This window comes from Hyaena hyaena, unplaced genomic scaffold, assembly GCF_003009895.1.
Source record: "Hyaena hyaena isolate Hyena2069 unplaced genomic scaffold, ASM300989v1 scaffold_18, whole genome shotgun sequence".
In the NCBI taxonomy this organism is placed as follows: domain Eukaryota; kingdom Metazoa; phylum Chordata; class Mammalia; order Carnivora; family Hyaenidae; genus Hyaena; species Hyaena hyaena.
The window spans coordinates 1,347,065-1,352,877 of record NW_024080649.1 but is presented as its reverse complement, the minus strand read 5'-3'; positions in this window follow the sequence as shown (position 1 = coordinate 1,352,877).

The window sequence follows — 5,813 nt, the reverse complement described above, 5'->3', positions numbered from 1 at the left end:
GGTCTCCAGCACATCGCTCACGTGGCATGGGAGCCCAGGAGATTGCTGATTCACCTCCGCATGCCCTGGGCATGAAGTGAAATCCCCGTTTTCAGAGGTACCGTATCTAGGCTGTGCAGCCCTGGAAATCAGGCTCTTTGGTTACCGGGGAGGAGGAATGGTTAGGCAGGGGAAGCCGGCGGCATCACTTGTATTTCCAAAGTGTCTTGCACCCTCCTCTGAACGTCTTTTCTTTTTTTTTTTTTTAAATATATATTTTATTTATTTCTAGGAGATAGAGGGAGAGACAGCGTGAGCAGGGGAGGGTCAGAGAGAGAGGGAGTCACAGACTGAAACAGGCTCCAGGCTCTGAGCTGGCAGTCAGCACAGAGCCCGATGTGGGGCTCGAACCCACGAACCGCGAGATCATGACCTAAGCGAAAGTCGGACGCTTAACCGACTAAGCCACCCAGGCGCCCCTCTGAACTTCTTTTCTTGTGTCTCCAGGATTGAAGGCAGATATTTGGGGAATAGGGCCCTCAAGTTTGGGAAACACTAAGAGAATGTGCTCAGAAGGGTTTTCTGGACCAGTCCCAGAGGAAAGGCAAGCCCCAGTTGAGAACATTTTCCAGGAGAGTTTGGCTGACTCCAGGTGAAACCGGCTGTCTTGGATCCTGTAGTGTGGCTTTGAGTTATTCATAATCCTCTGTGCTGTGTGTTTGTTGTATGCCAGTCCTTGTGTTTGGTTTGCATGTCCTTTAATTTACTTACTGTGCTCTCATCACCCCTGTGAAGCAGGTACTATCATTATCCCCTTCCCATACATAAGGAAACAAACTCAGAGAGGTTAAATGACATGTGGTAGGTCACACAGCCATCCAGATGCTATACTGCCCCCCTGGCCTTCAGCCTAGGGGTTTGGCAATACCCAGGTGATAAACTAACAACCTTTTTTTATTTGCTTTTGAATTAGAAACATGTCTCCCAACAGTAGAATTAAGGCAAGTTGTTAACACTAATTCCAAAACTTGCTTCTTTACAGCTCCGCTTCTATCACCCCTGATTTGGACCTTTTTTTTTTTTTTTTTTGGCAGAACAACTGCAAAAGATACAAAAATTAGTTGCTGTTGGCTAGCTGGTTTAATTTATTTGCATATATATAATTCAGCTCCACCCCTGGTGGCTAATACCCCCCTGGGGAAGCTGCGGCTGTTTTCTGATTGCTGGTGGGGAGGCCTGTGTGTGCTGTTTTTTAAATAAACTGAAACCAGATGGAGGGGAGTTTTGTTCACGGCCTTGCCTACAATTTTCTCCAGCAAATTCCTTGAAAAGCCAACCACCTATGAGTGGTGCCTGTTCTCCTTGGAGATCTCACCGCTGGTATGCAAATGGAGAGCAGGGTTGGGATTTCTAAAAGTGAAACCAAAGGAGAGGCAGCAGAAGCTTCTTGGGTCAAGGACTTTTGAGAATGTGGGGCCATCCCCTGGTGGAGGACTGCCACTTAGAGTTTGTGTCCTCACTCTCCCCTTCTCCCTAGAGTTGGGGGTTGGGCTCGGTGGGGGGCTGGGAGGGTGGAGTCTTGGGCTGGGCAAAAGTCAGAATCACCCTGACCGACCACATGGTAAAAGGATGGATTCCAGACCAGTGCATTTATTCCCTTTGCAGCGCTAACTGCTGGCATGAGACCCCAGCTCTCCAGATAGGTTGATTTGTGAGTCAGTGGAGGGGTTATCTCCTGAAAGGGGCCCAAGCCACTCTTGCTTCCATCCTGGGAAGACCAGTTGCTCAAGGTGGTTATCGAAATATTTTTAACCACCAGCCAGGTCTAGGGCTTTTGTAATGTCCCTTGAGCACCTCGTTAAGCAATTCCTTGTTCAGAGATGTAGCAAGTGCGCCCACTGGTCACAGTGCCAGGGGGTTAGCATTTTTCTTTGGAATGTGAATTGGGTATTGTCATAGTGAGGTATGACCCAGTCCCCGGGCAGGGGAGAACACTTCTTTCCCAGCTCCAACCTTCATTCCTAGCTCAGAACGCTGTTTTTTTAGATTCTGAGCCTTTTCAGATAATTGTGTCAGGTTACATAAGGTTTCGAGATATGAACACTCAAAGGAAATTCTGCTGGGAACAGGTCTGAGAGGTTCCAGCACATAATTTGCTTTCAAGTATTCGAGGAAAAATTCAGGTGTCTCAGGCCTGCACATTTCTGAAATAAAGTAACAACAGCCAGCAACTTCGCACGCATATACCATTCCCCATAGAAGTGAGTGAGCAAAGACATAGATTTCTTGATGGATGGAAATACCCCTCCCTGGGGAGCGCAGGCAGGGCTGGGTGGAGGTCAGCTGCAAAGAGGAGAGCTTTGACTAGGGGGCCATAGACATTCTTACCAGCCCAAGATACCTCTTACTACCCCTACCCCCACCCCCTGCATCTTTGGTAACACATGTGGTAAATACAGGCCTTCAGTTTTCCAAGAAACATAAAATAAAAGCTGAATTCCTGGCAGAGAAGCTTTAAAAGCTTTAGTTCCTAGGACTCTGTGGGCACATTTTCCACACACCATTATTTTTATTACATTTGCCTCCAAGGGACAGCCCTGCAGCAGCTCGGTTGCATAAGGTGCTGTTTCCAAACACCTTGTCCCCGTAGAGACAGAATAAGTTTTATCTAGGTCCGAGAGTGTTCTGGAGGGGTGACATCGTGTTCCAAGCTGCACTGGTTATAGTCAACAGTGGAAAAGCTGCCAAAACCTTCTCACCAAGGAAGCTGAGAGAATGTACTAAATGCCGAGCAGTACTTCTTTCTTAAAGCACAAAGTAGTCATAAAAACCACTTAACAAGGAAAAATTAATGGGAGGAAAATGTCCTGAGTGTAGCACAAAAAAAAAAAAAAAAAAAAAAAATTGCAAGGGATAAGAAAAAAATAGATTTACTATGTTGAAGGGATGTGGCTATTAATACTGGAAAGTCAATTTTTACACTAAAAATAATTCAACAAGTATCATTTACTTTACAAAAGCTTCACAAAAGAATTCCTATAAGAAGCACTATCCTTTCCTTCCTTCCTTTCCCCTTTCCTTCCTTCCTTCCTTCCTTCCTTCCTTCCTTCCTTCAGCAAACATCTATTGAATGCTTACTGTGTTCTAGGCTCTGTGTTAGGGAAGCCATGGTGAGCTAGATAAACATCGTTCCTCCCCTTGGTCTCTCTGGCCAGCTGGAGGGACAGCTCCTAATCAGATCACTACAGAATCAAGGAGCCGCTGATAGCAGAAACCAGAGTCCCATAGTGCTATGGGAGTAACAGCCTCTTCTATTCTGAGGGTCAGAGAAAGCTTTCCCAGAGGAAGTTATGTTCAAGGTAGCAAGAGCATCAGTGCAAAGGCCCTAGTATAACAGTGAGCCTGGTCCTTCGAGGAAAGGGAGTCCATGAGGCCACAGAGGTCAACCAGAGCCAGGGGGCACAGGAGGTCTTGGAGGCTGCTGTAAGGAGGAGGTTTTGATTCTAATTTCGTGGTACGTGGAAATATTGCTCCCTGGGGGAGCAGGGAGAGTCATGAGGGTTGTAAGCAGGAAGTAAACTAATCAGCTTGGTTTTTTGTTTTTTTTTTTTTTTTGACAGTCACAAGCTGTGAGGAGAATGGACTGATGGGGGTGGGGAGCCCACAGTGGAAGCAGAAAGACCAGTCAGGAGGCCACTGAGCTAGCCAGGGCAAAAAATGCTGGTGGCCATGGGGACAAGCCAAGTAAAATGGGCCAACTCATCCAAGGGTCCATTGGAAAGGGTACTACGACCCAGACAACAAGAGCTGTGGCTGACCACATCCCACCCAGGCTAATTTCACAATTAAGATTTAATTTCATTGGTTGATGAAATGGATAGCATCATTTCCTGGTGGAAAGACCAGCAAGGTCTAGATTATACATCTCAATGTCGACTACCAACTGAACACTTGTGCACATTTTCAAGCCTCATTGTCCTCATGCAGAAGTTATTGGTACCCTCATTTCACAAAAGAGCAAACTGAGAGTCACAGAGGTTAAGAAATTTGCTCAACTGATGACTGGCAGAGCTGAGATTGAAACCCAGGAACTACTGATCTGCCCTCGGACAAGTGACATGGGTCAGGGAGCCCATGCATTCAATGGTTCTCATTAAGGACGGGTTGTTGGTTCAGCACAGGGCAAGGTGAACTGCTTTTTCCCTACCCCAAAGGTCTCTTATGGTGGCGGTTCTAGGAGTCATGTAAACCAGCTTGGAATCCTCACACATGTATGTGGAAGCCCTTAAAATCACAGTTAGACCTTTTCTCCCTCTGGCCTGGGCTCTTCCACCCTGGGCCAACCTGCCTTGCTGGTCAGGGGCACCTGCTCTGGGAAGGAACAAGTCCTGCCTGAGGGGGTGACCTCTGTCCCAGAAAAATGTGTCTCACATTTTCATAGAAATTGGCCAAAAGGGGCAGGAGGAGCTGGAACAACACTCCAAGTAAAGGGAACCCTGTGGGAAAAGCCCTGGGGTGGCAGCAAATGCAGCAAAACCTGTGGGTTCCAGGAGCTGCATAATCCTCAGAGACAGCAGGGAAGAGGAGGTAGATAGGAGCCTGCCAAGCAGGTCCTTGGAAGCCATGCTTTGGTGTTTCAATTCACCCCAAAGGCAAAAGGGACCCCTGGAAGTGTCTTACTCAGGCAACTAATAAGACGATGTTTTCATGTTGAGAAGATTTCTCTGTCAACTGCCTGCCCTGGGAGCAGGCAAATGTTGCCTTCTTTACTAGGTGATGCCCTAGGGAGTGTCAGGTTCTGGACTAGGTACCACACTATGTAGACAGACTCAGGAAGAACATGATCAAACTACCTGTGCTTTTAAAAACCAGACTTGGCCAGAGGGAGTCCTTTTCTCAGAGAGCCTGGCCTTGAAGATTTGGAAGACAGAGGTTCTTCCTGTGTTTTGATAAAGCCTGAGCTCAGGGAGAGTCCGTTTCCAGGGTGCCCAAGGAGAAAGGGAGAAGGGGGCTTTCAGGAAAGCCAGGTCCAGCAGCGAGGTCCCCAAGGCTAGGGAAGGGAAGAGTCTTCAGGCCCTGCAACCAGGGAGGCAGGCACCTGTCCCCTGGCAATCTTGGGGCAGCAGGCATGCCCCCTTAGAACCCAAACCTAAAAGTCCTTGGGTTGGGACAATGGCTGTGATCTCAGTACCAGAGAGGACCAAGCGTGCTTCTCAGGCTGCAATTGCGGGAGATCCCGAGTCCTTGGAATAACCTGAGTAAGAGGAGCACGTTAGATACCAAGACCGAATGTCCCGCCAGCCTGGAAGATGGGGGCTCCCAGTAGGATTTCTGCTTGATTTAAAGGAAATATAGAAAGGAGATATTTTGTGCTACATGCTTTCTTTTATACTTCACACTTTATATTATGAGGAAACCTGCATATTTGTTTGTGTATTTGTTGATACCTGTCTTTCCTTTAGCCTGTAATCTCCCTGAGGGGCAGGGATCTCGTGTTCCCACGGTATTCCCAGTGTCCAGCACATACTCATTAAAGTGTGCAGGCTGACTGGGGTGTCTTCCAGACAGTGGTAGTCTCAAGGGAGAAACTGAAGGCGGGCACGTTTGGGACAAGTCAGGATTTCGAGAAGACAGCTGTGGAATGAGGATGGGGGGCAAGTGGGTTTTCGAGTACAATTGTTGAAAGGGAATGGGGAACGTGGCGGCCGGGGTGACAGGGGTCCCTGGTGAGCCCCGCCCCGAGCCTTGGTGCCGGTGCGAAGTGACGCAGCGCGGTTTGGCCGCTGTGGGGCGCCGTAGCCCGCGCCGTTGCCAGGGGAACGGGCCCAGCTCCT